At 44.1% G+C, this 20,795-nt stretch overlaps 1 long non-coding RNA gene and 1 pseudogene across 2 annotated transcripts in view; one reads left to right on the plus strand and one right to left on the minus strand.

Annotated features, from left to right (window-relative positions):
- Positions 1 to 20,795, minus strand: part of LOC309567852 — a 463,599-nt gene that overhangs the window by 378,243 nt on the left and 64,561 nt on the right. The window lies entirely within an intron of this gene.
- On the plus strand, positions 12,618 to 13,375 carry LOC309568286 (olfactory receptor 1F1-like; annotated as a pseudogene). Its single transcript has one exon. The product of its transcript is annotated as an olfactory receptor 1F1-like (transcript).

Here is a 20,795-nt window from a genome sequence, read left to right on the forward strand (position 1 = left end):
CTGCGTTTTTTGGCGCGAAGCAATACCTATTACATTTTTCTTTTTGCGCCCCCCCCAAAAATTTTGAGCACCAGCCGCCACTGCTGTCCTGTTTGGCTGTTTTCTAGCTTCCTAACTCTACTTTCTTACCCTCTGGTATTCCGCGACACTCACAAGTACTCCCCGACACTCAGGTACTCACAGGTACTCCCAGACACTCAGGTACTAATAGGTACTCACAGACACTGAGGTACTAATAGGTACTCACAGATACTCAGGTACTCACAGACACTCAGGTACTCACAGACACTCAGGTACTCACAGACACTCAGGTACTAATAGGTACTCACAGACACTCAGGTACTAATAGGCACTCTGGGGAGGGCGGGGGGTTTACGCGCACTCACTTACACACGCACTCCTCACACACGCACGCACGCACGCATGCACGCCCTGTCAGCCTCTGATCCCGCGCTCTGCTCTGCTCTGGTCCACAGCACCATCTGCCGACTTCACAGCACTTCACTGAGTGAGTTCACTACACATACGTGAGTTCCAGTGACATTAATACAATGATCAGTGAAAATACTTCACACTGTCTCTGTACTGATGACATTGCCTGGGAAGGGGTTAACATATTGGGTAATCAAGGGGTTCAATGTGTGCCTAACAGTGTGTGCTGATTTTTATTAAAGATCTTTGTTTCTTACACCTGCTTTGCAGGGATAAGAAACAGAGAGATTGTTCCCTCTGTACAGAGGTCTGCGTCGATTGTCAACATAGGGCTCTGGGCTGTGACTGGCAGATCAACAGGTCCTGGCAATGAATCATTGGCCTGGACCTGCTGACGGATCCCTGCTGTGTGCAGTCACAGATGTCGGTGGGGGCATGCATGCGCTCGGCCTAAACCCGCAAACAGCACGGGTACGTCGCTTTGCCTGAATGGGTCGCTGGGTGGTTAATGCACATCGAAACCAGAACTAAAGCAAACATGTACTGCATCATAGCTCATTAGGCCTTAGATGTGGAAGCTGCATTCGTTTTATTTTTCAGGTTTTTTTTTTTCTCTTTATTTTCACCTGGTGAACATATTTCCTGTCCTAGGATGAAAACGGTTAGAGATTCTACTGCATCAATGGAGGAGAAGCGTTGTCACTGTAGGACAAGATGTCAACATGCCTCCATTTCTCTTCTTTTTCATAACATAGCTGGGGGGGGGGGGGTGTTCTTTAGTTCATGAAGGAGAATAGAGCATTGGCTGATGGTTTCTTGAAATAACATGGCCCTGGGACTCACTGGATTTCTGTATTTTATTTGTTTTTTGCATTTAACAGATATTAGAAATAGCTTTCAGTATATTTAGCAGACGAAAGCAAAAATACAAAGCAGCTTTGTATTAATAAAAACATCAACTGTATTTTTTTAACCTGTTTTATTTTTTTATTTTTTTTACCCTCCTGTACAGCAGAGCTTTATTTTCTTGTGCTTGTGTGCTAACAAGGAGCGCTCCCCGCTGAGAGAGAAGACGGTCAGCTGTTGTAAACACAGCTGACCGCTCTTCTCTCTGGAATGATCATAGAGCGCCTGTGATCCTTCTATATAGGATCGCATGTCTCTGTGATCATTTCAAAAGCCCATCCCTCATACAGTTAGAATCACTCCCCTAGGCTCACATTTAACCCCTTGATCACCCACAGTGTCATTATTACAGTAACAGTGCATATTTTTTAGCACTGATTACTGTAGTAATGTCACTGGTCCCCCCAAAAGTGTCAAAAATGTCAGTTAGGGGTCCGATCTGTCCGCTGCAATGTCGCAGTCCCAATAGTAAAAAAAAAAAAAAATACAATAAAAATGGCATCTTGTCCGTAGTTAGTAGACACGATAACTTTTGCGAAAGCCAATCAAAATAAGCCTATTGTGATTTTTTTTTTTTTACCAAAAATATGTAGCAGAAAACCAATTGAAATTAAAGGTATGGGAATGGCGCTGTCTACTAGAAAAATATGTAAATAAATTGACAGGAAAGGTGTGTACAAAAATGTACAAAGATAAATAAATATCACAATAAATAAGCTAAAATATGATGTGACAGCGAATTAAAGGTGCAAACCCTATAAAGTGTTTAGATGAATAAATAATAACAAGGATCAGTTGATAAAGTGACCAGGTGCATACAGAAAATATACAAATAGGTGCAATAAAAGTGCAATGTGTACAATAAAATGGCAAAATATTAAATAGATAAGGTGACAAAGTGCTAATAAGTAATGGGATCCAAAATAAAGTGACTAAGTGCCAGCAAACAACTGTGCTGCATATATCTGGTGTATCAAAAAAATAAAAAGGATTAAGTGACAGAAACTGGTAATCCAATAAAGTGACAAAGTGGCGTAATTAGTCCATATAAGTGACAGATTTCTTCATATACAAGTACTGGAAGCAACCCCATGGTGGGTGGTAAGGTGAGGTGCTCGGTGACCCCTAAGGTAGGTATCCCACTCACCGGAAATACCCACCCCACACAGGGGTAAAGAGGGGGTATATGGATATGGGAAATAATCCCTCTGATGGATCCTGTTCCTCTCCGGGGGTCCTGGGATAAGGGTATATCGGGATTGCACTAATTACGCCACTTTGTCACCTTATCTATTTAATATTTTGCCATTTTATTGTACACATTGCACTTTTATTGGACCTATTTATATATTTTCTGTATGCACCTGATCACTTTATCAACTGATCCTTGTTATTATTTATTCATCTAAACCAGGGGTCTTCAAACTATGGCCCTCCAGTTGTTCAGAAACTACAATTCCCATCATGCTTAGTCATGTCTGTGACTGTCAGAGATTTACAATGCCTCCTGGGATGTGTAGTTCCTCAACGGCTGGAGGGCCGTAGTTTGAAAACCCCCTGATCTAAACACTTTATAGGGTTTGCATCTTTAATTAACTGTCACATCATATTTTAGCTTATTTATTGTGATATTTATTTAAAATTGTGCATTTTTGATATTTATTTATTTTTGTACATTTTTGTACACACCTTTCCTGTCAATTTATTTACATATTTTTCTAGTAGATAGCGCCATTCCCATACCTTAAATTTCATTTCCTTTATATAGTCTCTGGCTATATTTCGGGGAGGCTGCAGTCTACTTACCTACCCATTATATATTTCTTAGCGTGGAGTCCAACACTTTCAGAAAACCAATTGGCCTAAAATGTTAAAAAATTTAGATTTTTACATTTTCATTGTGATATGTGCTGGGTGTCCAGTGTGCCCCTGTACCTTTAAGGAGGATTGGGCTACCTCCAGGCCCACCTGCCCCCTATCTATCCATTAGAATGCATATGTTTCCACTGTGGAGAAAATTTACAGGAGTTAGGACTGTACAGGGTGAAAACTAGAATTGTCCTAAATGTTTAAAATTGTCTAAAATTTTAATTTCTAGAGTTAACAGCATCCCAATCACTGGAAACCTTAGATCAATACTTTCAGCCAAATTGTTTATCCCCACTAGAATTTCCATTTCTTCCCAATTGTCAAACCTTGGCCTGACGGCTAGCAAGTTGCCCCTTCCTTATGGCCTTGGGAGACAATCTACTGCCTGAAATCTCATCACCGTGGCCTCCAACAGAAATAAGACCAACGTCTTGGGTGATTAATTTCAACTTTATAATAAAGCTCCTAAAAATACCATGTCTGAATATGCCCCTCTATAATTTTTAGAATAAATGTGTATAGGAGACTGAAATCACAATATAATGAAATCTTGTATAAGGTTTGACTTCTTCTGAGACCTTTCACAAACAGGTTGTAACAGGTCCCATAGGGTGCATTCTACAGAGGTCTGTCCTTACGGGACTTGTTTACATTCACTCTAGAGAATGCTAATTTAAAACCCTAATAAGTAAGATATGTACAGATAGAATAGACTTTCTTGCTATATACATATGTGCTAATGATGGATACTGTACATCTATATAAATAGATCTTAGATTTTACAGCAGTAGCTATAGATGGTAATCAGCACATAAGTAAAAGCCTCAACCATTACAATGACTTCATTGCAGAGGGCCATAAAGCTGTAAGTATTTTCTTTCACACTAGGTTATAATTTAAGGGTATACAGAGGGTACAAGCAGTGGCGTAGCGTGGGTTGTCAGCACCCGGGGCAAGGCAGGTAATTTGCGCCCCCTAAACCCGCGGGATTTTAGCACTCGAGTCTCTTCCACTTTAGATTAGTTAAAGAAACCCTTACCCCCTAAGCACATGTATTGCTTGTTATGAAAATACTGATGTAATTAAAGTAAAATGCATCTAAATACAAGTTTGAATGACCAACGTGCCCCCTTTCAATGCAGAGAGACTAGCGTGCCCCCTTTCAATGCAGAATGACCAGCGTGCCCCCTTTCAATGCAGAATGACCAGCATGCCCCCCTTCAATGCAGAATGACCAGCGTGCCCCCTTTCAATGCAGAGAGACCAGCGTGCTCCCTTTCAATGCAGAATGACCAGCATGCCCCCTTTCAATGCAGAATGACCAGCGTGCCCTCTTTCAATGCAGAGAGACCAGCGTGCCCCCTTTCAATGCAGAATGACCAGCATGCCCCCTTTCAATGCAGAATGACGAGCGTGCCCCCTTTAATGCAGAGAGACCAGCGTGCCCCCTTTCAATGCAGAGTGATCAGCGTGCCCCCTTTCAATGCAGAATGACCAGCGTGCCCCCTTTCAATGCAGAATGACCAGCGTGCCCCCCTTCAATAGAGAGGGATCATCGTGCCCCCATTCAATGCAGAGTGACCAGCGTGCCCCCATTCAATGCAGAATGACCAGCGTGCCCCCTTTCAATGCAGAATGACCAGCGTGCCCCCTTTCAATGCAGAATAACTAGCGTGCCCCCTTTCAATGCAGAGTGTCCAGCATGCCCCCTTTCAATGCAGAGTGTCCAGCATGCCCCCTTCAATGCAGAGAGACTTACCTGCAGCAGTGGCTTCTCCTCAGTTCCCCGCATCTCCTCGAGTCCTCCCGCCTCCTCCTCGGCCAATGGCATGCGTTCGCCTTTCGGGCCAATCAGGAAGCGGGTCTCGGACCCACTTCCTGATTGGCCAGGAGGAGGATCCGTGTGACAATAGCGAATTTTCATTCACTATTGTCACACAATGGGTGGGCTCAGGGCGACCTGCTCTGCGCCCCGGGTCCACCCTTTTTAGAAGCCTATTAGAGCCTCTGGCTCTAATCAGATGATTAAAAAAAAAAAACACTCTGTGACAGCACCAGGCTGCTGACTCACTCGCTGCTAAACTGACTGAGCAGTGAGGAGAGGCGGCATAGGCGGGGCTTGGCTTGCAACGCCACCCTACACCAATGGACAGGTGAGGCACAGTCCAGCCCCACCCCGACCTGCCATTTTCAGCCATAGGGCGGCCGCACTGGACATCTCCCATCATATAGATGGAGGCAGCAGCAGACAGTGTGTGAACTGTGTATGTCAGAGTCAGACAGACAGAGTGACACTGCGGATGCGCCCCCCCCAGATGTTGCGCCCGGTGCGGACGGCCCCCCCTGCACCCCCCACGCTACGCCACTGGGTACAAGGGCTTATGAAGGAGTACCAGTCATGATCGCTGCTCAATTTTTTTTGCATTCTGACATCCTCAAAACCCATCTCTGAGGAAAAGAAAAATCCTCCCTTGCAGTGGTGCTGCCCCATAACTGACAATTGCGCGGTCGTGCGACGCCGTACCCAAACAAAATTGACGTCCTTTTTTTTCCCACAAACAGAGATTTCTTTTGGTGGTATTTAATCACCTGTGCGATTTTTACTTTTTGCGCTATAAACAAAAAAAGAGCGTCAATTTTGAAAAAATAACAATATTTTTCACATTTTTTTATATGAAATTCCCCCCCAAAAAAATGTAAAAATCAAAATTTTTTTACATTTTTGGCCAATTTTTTTTCTGCTACCTATGTTTGGTAAAAAAAAAATCACAATAAGTGTATTTTGATTGGTTTGCGCAAAAGTTATTGCGTTTACTAACTAAGGGAAAGATTTCTGTCATTTATGGTGTTTTTTTTTTTAACGAGTAATGGCGGCGATCTGCGATTTATTTTGCGGTACTGCGACATTGCGGAGGACAGATCGGACCCCTGACTAACATTTTTGACACTTTTGGGGGTACCAGTGACAATACTACGGTAATCAGTGCTATATATATGCACTGTAACTGTAAAAATGACACTGGCAAGGAAGGGGTTAATTTTTATTGGTGATCAAGGGGTTAATGTATGCCTGGTGCTTACTGACGTGTGTGGGGGGAGGTGACTATGTGACACAAGGACAGATCCAGGGTTCAGCTATGCTGAACCCTGCAATCTGACCCTGTCTGTCACTTACACAAGCAGGTGTCCTGATTACCTTTTCTGGACTTCCCTCTGAGGAGGAGCCACTGATCGGCTCTCCTCGCTACACACACTGACAGTGTGTGGCGAGGAGTGCCAATAAATGGAACTTCCTCATTTACATGTGACCAGCTGTGATTGGACACAGCCGATCACATGGGTAAAGAGCCACGTCATTGGCTCTTTACCAAGATCGGGGCCACGATCGCCATGCTGTGCTCCCCCGTGGCTGTGCGAGAGCGGCCGTTCTGGGGTGCCATCATATGACGTCCTCCCAGAACGAGAGGCGCACCGCTCCGCTGTCATTTGATGGTGGGTCGGCGGCAAGTGGTTAATGAAGGCTTTCAAAGGCCAGTTAACATACTGTATAAGAAAATGCTGGGTGTGAATGGTGTCTCCCAAGGCCAATAAACTCCTATTAACCACCTAAGGTTCACCCTATTGCAGTGTTATTGGTAGGGGGTGTGCATGCTGATGATCACACACAGTGGGAGCCACGCCGCGGGTACCGTGGACTCCATGTCCACTGGCACCCACCAATCTGTCAGTAGGGAAGGCATGAATCCTGTGTCTCTGCAAAGCAGGGGTTAGGATCTATGTCTTCCCCTAGTAAAAGCATCTCCCACACTGTAGTAAAACTCTGGCTAGGCACATATTTAACCCTTCGATCGCTCCTGTTAACCCCTTCCCTGCCAGTGTCATTAGTCCAGCGACAGTGCATTTATTTTTAGCAATGATTACTGATTTAGTGTCACTGGTCCCCAAAATGTGTCAGCTAGCGTCAGAATGTCCGCCGCAAAATCACAGTCCTGATATAAGTCATTAATCACCACCATTACTAGTAAAATAAATAGATAAAAATATCCCAACGTTTGTAGACACTCTAACTTTTGCGCAAACCAATCAATATACGCTTATTGGGATTTTTTTTTTTTACCTAAAAAATGTAGCAGAATACAAATTGGCCTTAATTTATTAAAGAAATTTGATTTTTTTTTCAACTTTCTTTATTGGATATACTTTTTTACTTTACTTTTTTAGCAAAAAGTAAAAAAATACATTGTTTTTTTTTGTTTATAGTGCAAAATAAAAACTGCAGAGGTGATCAAATACCTCCAAAAGAAAGCTCTATTTGTGGAAAAAAAGGACATAAATGTTGAGTACAGCGTTGCTCGACCGTGCAATTGTCAGTTAAAGGAACGCAGTGTTGTATCCCAAAAAATGGCCTGGTCATAAAGAGAGGTAAATCTTCCAGGGGGTCAAGTGGTTAAGGTGTCTCTGTAAATTGGGGTAATCTAAAAGACCACCAAACTTTGTCAAGCAAAAGAAAGCCAAACCGGATATCTAATTTTACCAGGAGGGTACCAAACACCTCCATAGTAGTAGAGTTACAGATGACAAGACTAGATTTATTGGGGAGAGAATTTGTGGCAGCTTGCAATCAATACAGGTGATTTCTATGGTTGAACAACTCCTTGCAGCGCAAACCATATCAATGATCAAATTTGGAGGAAGATGCTTTTGTATAGAAGACTTAGGCAGGCCATAGACGATTCGAATTACGTACGATTTATCGTTCGATAAACGAAAGCGGCACTCGTGCACATCATGGAGTGTACCATCACTGTGATCCGAAAATCATATGACAAAACACTATTTTTTGTGCCTTTTAACCACATCTCTACTGGACACACTCCCTACTGTTCTGTGTTTTGTTAGGCGAAATCATACAACTCCCCCACTAATAATACGAAATTCGGCCGATTTTCGCAAAAAAACCCAACATGTTGGATATGTGAATTTTTGCTGTCGTACGAAAATCGAACGTTTTACATACCACACTAACGATACGAAAATCGTTCGATAACACTGCCATTTACGATTTTCGTACGAAATTCGAATCGTCTATGGCCTGCCTTAGGGCCATGAATTTATTGTAGCATCCATTGGGATATGCTTCTATTTTTTTCAGACACCAATCTTTTTTTTTTGGGCGAGATCCTTTTGTCTACAAAAAGTTTTTGTTTGACCCTATAGCAGTGATGGCGAACCTTGGCACTCCAGATGTTTTGGAACTACATTTCTCATGATGCTCAGCTACACTGCAGAGTGCATGAGCATCATGGGAAATGTGGTTCCAATACATCTGGGGTGCCAAGGTTCGCCTTCACTGCCCTATATCATCTTTTAATTTCAGTAAATTCCAACATTTTGCTTTCATGCTGCTTGGTCTGAAAGTGACCTCTGCTGTTCCTTATGCTATTTATTCTAACAGGACCCGTTGTAAGCTCTTTGTTGCACCCTCTCTCAGGTTACAGCTCTTTAGCAGTTCTATTATTGCAGCAATGAAAACTCTGTGTAAAAATCTGATTTACCTTCAGAAGTCAACTGACCATGATTACTTCCCTGCTTTCCTGACTGGCTGGAATTATTTTTTCCTCTAGTGGCTGATAGCCCATTTTTTTACAGGTAAAATGTTTGAAGAAATTAAATGAGATAATATCCAGGAAAACCCCGAAATGTGAAAAAGATGTAGGACTTTTAAGGTGGGTATTCTCTCAAAGAAACAATGCACAATCTATAATTAATAAAAACTAACCTTTATTTCCCTTATATGGTTAGGTTCATAAAGCCCTAAAATGTGATTAAAACACCAAAACACAGGCTCCCAAGAGCCCCACAATTATAAAGCCAACAAAATAGATGTTGGAAACGTTTTCAACATAGCAAAATACAACCTCCTTAAGACAATTCAACCCAGGAATAAGTGTTCATATTTAGGGTTGACACACAACACCCCACTGCCCTGGGAGCATTAATTTCCCCAAGATGTGAGCTGTCCAAAAAAAAAAAAAAAAAAAACCTGAATCAAAAATCCCAACAGCTTTTGGCAATGAAAATGAAAAGGATGGATCCACCCCTCAGATCATGCTACAAGGTATCTTCAGAGAATTGGGCTCTAAAGGCCACTGGAGTGTACAATATTGCTTTGAAAAAATTTAGGATTTGTATGTTTGGACAATATATCCATTGGACTCCATTTGGTTATGATGTAACTTTTACCATCTAGATATAGAGCGTACCAGGAAGGATTACCATAAGGATGCTTGAGGTCCTTATGGCGTTTGGTTGAATAGTTATAACAGCCTTTCCATTATTCTGAGTAACTTCTAAGCAGAGTGTTTTTTGCAATTGGGTGGTGTACCATCATCTTAACTTCAATCATCATTAGTCCGATTACAGTAACCTTATCTTCTATTATCTTGAAAAAGCCTTATCGGCAAAACAGGTTGGAATTTTTGATTCACCCGCAAAAGTTTTTTTTGGACAGCCCAGACCTTGGTTTATCCTGGGGAAATAATGCTCCCAGGACAGTGGGGTGTTGTGTGTTTCAACCCTAAATGTGGACACTTATTGCTGGATTGAATGGTCTTAAGGGGGTTGCATTTTGCTATGTTGAAAAGTTTTCCAACGTCTATGTTATTGGTTTAATAATTATAGAGCCCTTGGGAGGCCCTTGGTGTTGTTAATACATTTTAAGGCTTTATGGCCCTGTCACGCTTACCCCTAATGTAGGTGGTCAGGCACTATAGCTAGCTTCTGTGTTCTTCACCCATAGCAGCCCCCTTTCCAGGTAGCCCCCTTTTCTGATAGGCAAGCAGGCCTACCGGTACTTGGAATTTGTACACAATGCCACAGTGCCTGCCACCACGCTGGGGCAGGCGCAAACTGAGCACAGCAAACAGGTACTCGCGGTTTGCATACAGGCAGAGTGGTTTAACAACACTCCAGGTAAAAGGAAGGCTACATTCAGAATAGTCAAGGTCAAATCCATAGTCAGATAGCAGCCAGAGTTGAGAGAATATTCAGAGTTCCAATTTGAGGTCATAAAACTGGGGAATCCAAATAGCAGACAAACAGGGAGCTTAGAGCATGCATTAAACACGATATTACAAGCATGAGACTGCAAGCTTAACTGGCTTAAATCAGGTTTGGTCTCCACCCAGAGACTGGCTACATCAATCACCTTGCAGGTGAACAAGCAGACAGGGAGAATTTATCACAGCTAAAACTAGGATGCTGAAATGAGACCAGCAGGTTGCAAGGACCAGAAGCACCAGGGCCGGTGCTAGACTATTTTACGCCCTAGGCAAGACCAGCTACTTGCGCCCCCCTCCCCCCAAAAAAAGGAAAGGGTTAAAAACTCCTCTATGTCATACCCAGTGACCCTGATCTGATGGTTCCTCCATATTATGCTTTCATACCCAGTGACCCCCATATTCCTCCATGTCACACCCGGGGACCCTAATGTCCCTCCGTGTCACACCCAGGGACTTTGATGTTTTTCCATGTCACACCCTTGGACCCCAATATTCCTCCATGTCATGCTGTCATACCCACTGACCCTGATGTTCCTCCATGTCACACACAGGGACCCCCGTGTTCCTCCATGTCATGCTGTCATACTCAGTGACCCCAATGTTCCTCTATGTCAGACCATGATGTTTTTCCATGTCACAGTTGGGGACCCTGATGTTCCTCCATGTCACACCTGGGGACCCTGATGTTCCTCCGGGTCACACTTGGGGACCCCAATCCCCCATGGCACACCCAGGGACCCCAATTCCTCATGGCACACCTGGTGACCTCGAACTCCTGTTACACCCGGTGACCCCTATCCTCCATGTCAAACCTGGTAACTCCGATTCCATTTCATACCAGGGATGCTCCATGTAACACCCAGGGACCCCGATTCCCTGTTCTGGGGACACTAACTGGGCGGTATGTAGAGAGTGGCCCCCACTCTGCCCTCCTTCACAGTGATCCTGCTGATTCCTTCTCCCAGGACGCTTCTCTCCTGGACAACAGTGCTCACCGCAGCTCCAACCGGCTCCTGGTGGAGGGAAAAGCAGCAGTCAGAGAGCTCGGCATGTCCTTCATCACCAACCTCCTCAGATTATTCTGTGCTTCGTCGCTTCTGCCTCCGTATAGGTTCCGCCCTCCGGCTCAGGTTCAGCTCTCCTCTGCTCCCTGCTTAATACCTACCCAGGGAAATGAACGGCTGCCCACCAGCTCAGTGTAGAGAGTCACTTCCTGCCTGGGGTTAAGGCCGTTCAGCTCCAGTTGAAGAGGATCATCATGCAGGCAGCACTCTGGTGGGCTCTATTCCTGCCTTTTGGGGCCCCTCCAACAGTGGTGGAAAGCCAGGGCCTGATAGTTCCACCACTGCCCAAGACACCTGGCATCTTTCTCTGTCCCTTCTTCCTCCCCTACCGCCACCTCTCACCTCAGCTCACAATAATCATTCATGATGGAGAGAGAGTGCCGACTCCTGGCTGCGCCCCTAGGTGGCAATGCGCCCTAGGCGGCTGCCTAGTTTGCCTAGTGGAAGCACCGGCCCTGAGAAGCACTACACGCTCCTGACAGGCCCCAAGCATACAAGGTAAATAAGGTTACTTTTTACTAATTGTGGATTGTGCATGGTTTCTTTGAGAGAATACCCATCTTAAACAGGCCACAGCTTTTTCACGCTCTGGGGCTTCCTCAAAATGAATTCATTAGTTCCAAAGAGGGATGTGGTGGCAAATAATGATTGTTGCCTCTCTGATATATGTTTCTAGTAATTTGAAGAGAGTGTTTAGCTTTCTACTAAGAAATCCCAGTATTAGCTGCTCACTGTCTGATGCGCTCTAACTGGAATTCCATATGCGCTGAATGAGATGGAGGGTTGAAGGGGGTGTGTAGCAGATCAAACTAGAGCCTGCTTACAGGAGCGTAGTGAAAAAGAGTCACCAAGGGTGATGGGGAACTGGTTTGGGAGCACCACCTTTTACCCAGAAGTAGTAAACATTAAATATTCACATTCACAATTCCACTTACCTTCCCTTTTTCTACATTCTCTTTAACCTTAGTTTGGGTTACACCTGAACGCTACTTAGAAATAAGTAAACCAAAACCACAGCAAACACTGCCAGAATTTTTTTTAAAACTTCTATATTTCTGTAAAACAAATGAGTTATGTTGAATTCTTCCCCCACAACAGGAGATGGGATGTGAAAAAAGAAAATGCTTCATCAGGCACCTATTTTGTGCTCCAAGCGCTATCGGAAAATCCCCAAATACAATGGTTTGTATTCATCTCTTTTTCAACAATCTACCTTCTAATTTTTTTCGGGAACTCAGCTATTGTGACCGCTGTAAATCTAGATGGCAACCTTGCTGGGTCACCCATGTACATGCTTTTGGGTCATCTCTCCTTTTTGGATATTTGCTACACTACAGTGACTTTCCCCAAGATGCTGGTGGGTCTTCTTTTGGCCAAACAATATCATATGATGGCTGCTTCACCCAATTATTCTTCTTTATTTCATTTGGTCAAACAGAGAGTTTTCTCCTGGCGGTCATGGCCTACGATCGTTATGTAGCCATCTGCTGTCCTTTGCACTACATGGACAGAATAACAAGATGGTTTTGCATTCGCCTAACAAGTTTGTCATGGTGTAGCGGGTTTCTGAATTCAGCCCTGCACACTGGATTGGCTGCCCGGCTGCCCTTCTGTTCTTCAAATCAAATCGACCATTTCTTCTGTGACATCACGCCTTTACTGAAGATATCGTGTGTGAGCACTGCGTTGAATGAGATTGTAATATACGTAGCCGGTGTTTTTGTTGTGCTTACTCCATTCCTCTGTATTCTGCTGTCTTATGTTTATATTATCCTCGCAATCTTCAGGATTCCATCTGCGAATGGTCGATATAAAACGTTTTCCACCTGCAGTTCTCATCTGACCGTAGTTTGCTTGTTCTATGGCACGGTCCTCCTAATGTACATGCGTCCTGCTTCATATTCCGGGGAATATGATAAGATGTTTGCTTTGCTGTATACATTCATTACACCTTTGCTAAATCCATTTATTTACGGATTAAAAAGTGCAGAGGTCAAGGGGGCTTTTAAGAAAATCAGAAGAAAAAGCTCTTGTTGCATTTAGGGTCCTTTCATATCTGCCTGTCGTGTTGTGTTAGCACATGCATGTTAATGCGTTGTAATTCATGTGTTGCGTTAAGGCAGTCCATTTATTTACAACAGGCTACCATGCAAGTCAATGGATCATTTATCAGAGTGATATTAACCTTACATTACAAATCCAGTTGTAACGATCGGTCCTCCGAAGCCTTTTCTTGGCAGTCTTTGGCTGTTTTTGTTGCTACCCCACACCTCTAACTGCTAATCACTAGGTTTTGAAGGGCCAGTGCTTTTAACTGTGCAGCCCTTGCCTTTTATTTTCAAAAAAAGGGCACTTCTTACTGTGCATGCACACTGCAGCCTTAATTATTCCAATGGAAAAGCCATACTCATGGCAGCCTCTAGTGGTTGCTTAGAGAACATGTACGCAGGTAGTGGTTGAGGCTGCCCCTGCCAGGAAGTTGGGGGTTAATTGTGCTTTCTGAATTTTTCTTGGATCCGAAGCCCCAGTCCTGTGTCCTATAAAAGGCACCGAGGTCCGGACCCTGAGGGATGCTGAGGTAGTTCTTGTTACTCTTCTGCTGGTTTGGTTCCCGAAAGTCCGGTCTGGCCAGTCCCATTCCCTGCCACCACCGGCATCTGGATGCCTAGTGATGTGGCGAAGTCAGAGTTCCCACTGCCCAAGAGGATTGCAGGGGCTTCCAGTTCCTCCTGAACATGCCAACCACGTACTCTACCCAAGATAGACTCCTTCCTATGCAGGGGCAGCAACAGGCCTGGGCTAGGAACTAGGGATGTTAGGTAAATGACTGCACTTTATTTTGGACTGTTATCTGTTTATGTCAGCATGGTAATTTATTCAAGTAAAGCATTTGAAACCTTGCCTCTGCCTGATCTGAATTTACTCAAGGGGTGTAATGCAAGTAACCAGCACTAAACACATTGGGGTATGAAAATAATGGTACAAGAGGTAATACAGTGTGAAGCTACAAGTGGTTACCAAGGGTAACGAAGGTCTCTGTCATATAAGTGTACATGTAGCCAGCGTGATATTGACAGCACTCCCCAGCAGCGATCAGTCTCTCTCATAGTAATGTGTTCCAGTAGAAGAAGTGTTAAGTGCACTCATGGAGTCCACGCTCGGTGCACGGCCGGACCCGATACTATTCGGGAGAGTGAGACAGTGGTTACATAGTAGTTGAGGTTGAATATTGAGTCCATCCAGTTCAACCTGTGTAGGTGTGTGTTTGTAATCATCTCTCATACCCCTGAATGTTTTGATCCTTGAGATGTACGTCTAAGAGTCTTAGCCATATTCCCCTGGTGATATGCTAGACAGATGGATAGGACAAGGGCTCTGCGTGTCCTTCCTAATTGCACAAGTAACCTCTAGAAACAACCCCCCCAAAGAAAATTCCCCTTCTAGCACAAACTCCAGAAATCCCCCATTCTAGCATGAATTCCCTTTTCCCATCTCCCCTCCCAACACAAATTCCCCCAAATCACAACTCCTAGCATCCCCAAAAATTTTCCTTCCTAGAATTTACACCCCCTGCCGCCCCCCAAATTCCCCCTTTCCAACAATCTCCATGTTGCGCTCTCACTCACCACTCATGATACTACAGTGCCCAGGGCAACCGCCCCTTCCTGCCAACCCCTTGTCCTGGCCCTGAGCTGCAATGTATTACATTTTTGTTACTGGGTTTAGATGTACTTTAATTTTCTTGCTTTGAAGCCAAAGAATCACATGACAAAACAATCAATGTTCCACACAACCGAAGTGGCAATTTTGGGACCTATCACAGTTGACCGTATCTGCAATGAACTAATCAAGGTTACTTCCTTGACAGGGTGGAAAGAAGACGTCACACCTTTAAACAGAATTTTTTTTATTTTTTTTTTTATTCTCCCAACTTTTTATAACAAATTATTTTACATGCAACAACACACACTAACATTACACAGAGAAAATGCTACGTGGTTTTGTGAGTAGTTAAGTGCTTGAGGGTAACTGGAGAAATACAATGAATAGGTGGGTCGGTACAGACTCCAATGTGGTAACAGCATTCATGACAACAAAAAACCTTTCCAGGTCTATCGATATTCTACCAAAGCTGACAGGTTTGCCATTGTGTTAATGGTGTTACAAAAGTGTTGATGGTGTTGGTTTTAAAGTGGTTGTAAACCCTTTCATAAACCTGGTGAAGTTACTGGCCTCAGCTGATACACAGAGATTAAACAAATCCTTCTCCGTAAGTTGTACCTGTTTATCTGCAGTCTCCTCTCCTCTACATCCGTTCAAAGCTTTGGAAGGTCAGCATTTCTGACCTTCCAAAGGCAGGGGGTCAGGGATTTGATGTGACACACTGGAGCCAAGTGTAATTTGAGACTAGAGTGGAGGGAAATGACACACCCTTTACATAATCTCATAGGGAAACATGCACAACTGAGGCTGACAATCACCTACTGTATGCTGAAGGGCAGGCAGGGGCCATCATCAGGGATTTGTCTGGTGTCAGCAAAGACTAGTGACACATGAAGAGGGAGGAGAGAGCAGACAGAAATCACAGTAGGTACTTTGGATCAAGGCATGTACACACTATAGAACAGGGGTCTCCAAACTTTCTAAAGTAAAGTTCACAGTCCTTCAGGCTTTAGGGGGGCTGGACTGTGCCCAGTGGGAGTAAATACCCAATCTTTGGTATAAGGGGGGGTTTAGCCATATTAGTGCACTTGCGACAGAAGCAATTTTAAGTACGGTCCGTGATACATTTCTCGTTTGCACTAACATACAAGGCAGAACGAACTTTTGGGATGTATTCCTATTCCAGGTCCAAGCAGTACTAATACACAAAGTTTTAGCACAATGGTAAAGCAAGAGATTGTCTTGCTTTACCATTCTGCTAACGCAGGGGTCTCCAAACTTTATAAACAAAGGGCCAGTTTACTGTTCTTCAAACTTTAGGGGCGGTGGGGGAAAAAAATGTCCCAGCACCAGTAGAAGTAAACAATGACCCATCGTTGGTATTTGGGGGAGTAATAGAGCACCATCGCTCGTATCCGTGGGAGATCTATTGCCCCATAATTGATGTCAGCGGGAGAAATAGTGTCCCCATTGTTGGTGTTAAATCAATAGGTGTCAGTGGGAGTAGTAGTGCCCCATTATTGGTATCAATGGGAGGAGTAGTATCCCATCATTGCTGGTGTCAGTGGGAGGAATAGAACCCCATCGTAGGTGTCCGTGAGAGGAATAGTGCCTCATCATTGTTAGTAGGAGGAATAGTGCCTCATTGTTGGTGTCAGTGACAGGAACTATGCCCTACTATTGCTGACAGTAGGGGGAGTAAAGACCCATACACACGTACCGATGCTTCCGACAACCGACTGCGACTTTTCGGCCGAACAAAATCTGGCCTGCATGCTATAAAATTTTTGTTGGCCAACACCAGAACGGCCGATTGTTCGTCAGTCAGTACAGATTTCGGCCGACAAAAGCCAGATGAGCAAGACTGGGCATGCTCGGAGAAGAAAAAACACACGGAAAGTTAACCATCACATGACATCACTTCTGCAGTCGGTTGTTGTTGGCCGACAAAATACGTGTGCAGTCTTTAGCACTTTTCAACCTACACGACAGCACCGGACAAAAGACGGCCGAACGGTCGGCCGACATTAGGTGCGTGTGTACGGGGCTTAATGCCTCAAGGGCCAGATAAAAGCATGCAAAGGACCGCATCCGGCCATGGGCTGCAGTTTGGAGGACACTGTGCTAAAACTTTGTGTATTAGTACTGCTTGGACCTTGAAGAACACCAAAATCTTGCCCTGACAAATTGGTTTAGTGCAAATGAAAAAAGTATCATGGACAGTACTCAATTGTTTCTACATAAGGGGAGAAATAGTTGGGTGTCAGTGGGAGGAATAGTCCCCCATTGTTGGTGTCAGTGGCAGGAATAATACCTTGGGGACTGGATAAAGGCAAGCAAAAGGGCCACATCCGGCCCCAGGGTCACAGTTTGGGGACCGCTGCTATAGAGGGATATACTTTGTTCATTTTTTCATTTCCAAGGTTTACAACCACTTTAAGGCTTATTTACACATATCTGCTTGTGTGCGTGACATGCATTATCACATGGCGTTGCCATTCATTTTAGCTAGCTTCTCAAGCCCCTAACTCAATGGTAGTGCATTGCTGCACCTTTACAGTGCACTGCAATGTGTGTGCGTCAGAGGTCTGTTGGGTTAGTGCGTTGGGGTACCATGAAAATGAGTAGCAAAGCAACATGCACCACACCAAAATAGAAAGGTGTAAATGGGCCCTTAGAGATATTAAAAAAAAAAACCATGGGCAACTCATCCCACTACACTCTCACATATCTAAAACCTTGGTTTTACGTGGAATGACGTGGCAGCAGCCAAATTACCAAAATTTCCGATAAGCTGCGTCACATCAACACCGGCTCAGGGCACAAAATGGCAGCACATAGGTTTATGCAAAACACTAATTCTAATAGAATTTTCCACCAACATTTATGTATAGAAGCGAAAAAAAAAAAAAAAGACACAAACCATACGTATACATTTAAAGTGCTCAAACAATATATAAGCACTTGGCAGGCTGTAGTGACTTCGGACAAGTGCAGGCATTTAGCGATTTTGAATGGGCCCTTATTATAATAACAGGGGGTCAGTCTCTGGTATCCGTGTGGAAAAAAAAATAGTGCAATTTAGATTAAAAGCTTTTCTTTAAAAAAATAGAAGGGATGCTAGGGTTCTCATAGCAAGTCATCGGCATGTACTGGCTTTATCTGGCCTCATTCAGCACCCTCCTCCGAGCCAGTAATGTGGCTTGAACTTCAGAGTCTGAACATCAATATCCCTAACTTTCTCTAGTGCGGTCAGTGGAGGCCTGTGAATTCTAGCTCCTTAAACAGAGCTGCAGTAAAAAATAACGAGATAAAAAAAATCTCACAGCTTTTTCTGCAATCTTCACCTTCAATCTAGAGATTCACCCCACTGCATTTGTTCCTTCTGCCACTAGATGTCCTCAGTCTGATGACCAGCATCATTCAACCCACTTCCTCATCTCTCGACCCACCCCCAGCCTGTGACTGGACAGTGAAAGGAGAAACAGCACAGTGATGAGCTCATCATCCTGTCACTTAGCTCTTCTCTCCTATCAGCATGATCCTTGTAAGCTCATTAACTAATTGGCTCTTTGTGCTACCTCCCCTCACATATAGGTACATACACTGCTGATATTTTAAAAATAAATTTACACATTGATTTAAAAACTGCAATAACTTGCATCTTTATCTTCCTGGATTTTAGCTTTCAGACTACCTTCACATGGGTACTGGCTACAAAAGAGCATCTAGCCCAGCCATGATCAACCTGTGTAACATGGAGGTACCCATAAAAAAAAAAACCTTCCTGGTCCCAGGGAACCCGGCTAATAATTATAATATCCACAACTTACAATATGATGGTGTGATAGCCAATAGGAAGAACGTTCCTTATATTTGTGGTCAGGGGGAACCCCCCTCCCCTTAAGTTGGAACTTGTCTGAAAGGCAGTCATTGTTCATTGCTCCAGGAACCTTAGTAACCTCTGGAGGAACCCTGGTTGAGAAAGCCTGATCTAACCTTTTGCATGGTCCGTTTGACCTATCCTAAAAAATGCCACCAGGGTTGCCCTTGAAGTGAATGAGACAGTAGTGCAAAATTCAGGTCAGTGAGCCAAGACCTCGATGTCCAATGAATGAGGCCCAATAGACCTACTGTAAATGGCAGTTGAGGCAGAGAGTTTGGTTTTGGCAGGGGTTTCAAGTGCCTCATTTAGGTACTCTAAATGAGCTCATGCATGGCCCCCATGCACACTACATGTAGAGTTAGTATGCCACACAAGGCACAGATGGTTCATATCTGTGAATTGCATTATAATGCAAGTGTGTTGTGCTGAGCTGCCTAGGTGTACTGGGGTGCCACTTAACACGAATGGTACTGCAATGTAACACGTTTTTACCATGTATTACCACAACACAATGCTGTGAATTGCCTCCTAATGTTCCTGCTGGTAGCAACACTGGAGCCAGCTGTGCTGCAAACAGGCTAATCTGCTTTCCCTTGGCTTAGACTACAGCTTGGCTGAGGAGGCATTCCAACGTACTAATAAACTGGTTTTCTAATGCCTCGTTTCCACTGAGCGGAACGGTTTGGGTCGGTACAGTTTGGAAGGGTTAGAATGGACCGGTCTATTCAGGTGAGCGTTTCCACTGCAAGTCGGGCCACCAGGGACCATGCAGGGTTTACACCAAATGAGGCGTTTGTTTTGCTCCTTCATTTGACGTGAGCATTGAGGTTTTCCTGTCCGCCAATCAGTGGAATCTATCGTGTGACGCCAGTAGCTCCGCCCTAACCGTACCATTTCCTATGGCCCTACATCTGAAGCAGGACCAGGAATGGTGCGGTTTGGTTCAGTTGTATGGGCCACCTTCATAATGGAAACACTCAAAATAGCGTACCGTACCGAACCGATCTGCTCAGTGGAAAGAGGCATAACATGAGGACTAACATCAGGCACAACTGGATATCCAAGACTCATAATGAACGCAGTTGTAGAAGGCTGGTCAACTGCAGGAACCTGGCAGTCAATTTGATGAAGAAATGAACCAATTTTTGAGATTTTTCTGTCATCAGTGGAGGAACATGGTCCTCAGATGCATGAAATCATTATTTGGCCCCTTAAACTATACCTGAGTGCCATTTTAAAACTTTCCACTGATAGGCATGCTTATCTAAATGTCAGATATTGCGGTCACAAGCCAAGTGATATGTCCAAAAAAGACTGCGCCATTGACAGAGGAACAGCAATTGGTGGGGCTTAGCTTTAAAGTGTAATTAAACCCACATCATTAAAAACTCATCAACAAATGGAGTATTACATACTGTTCATACTCAGTCACTATGAGATTCATTTTCTGCAAAAAACTTGGTTAATCCTGCTGTTCTATGTCTCCCTCTCCTGTCCATGTCCCCATTGTAGTTGGGAATTTTGCAGAGCTGTGTTGGCAGCTGACACACATGCTCAGTTTTTAAGCCGGGTTCACACTAGCTGCAGCTCGCAGCCGGGGGGTTCCAAACTGACCCCATTCACTGTTTAAAATGCAAATCAGGTCCAAAATTTTTGCCTGATTTTGGAACTGAAACTGAGCCAAAGATGCGCAGGACCCTTTTCCAGTGTGGATCGTGGCTGCCCAGGAGCTGTGTGAACCGGCTCCATTGAGAGCCGGTCAGTCTCCTGTCATACGAATTTGATGTGGGGGAAACCCGCATCCAATTTGTATAAGTGTGAACCCAGCCTTATGGCCTGAATATACGATTAGAATATCGCCCAATCATTCGACCACCGACTTTTGAAAAAGTATTTGTCGGTCGAAAACGTTGC

Source organism: Pelophylax lessonae (assembly GCF_965119305.1).
Source record: "Pelophylax lessonae genome assembly, chromosome: 12".
In the NCBI taxonomy this organism is placed as follows: Eukaryota; Metazoa; Chordata; class Amphibia; order Anura; family Ranidae; genus Pelophylax; species Pelophylax lessonae.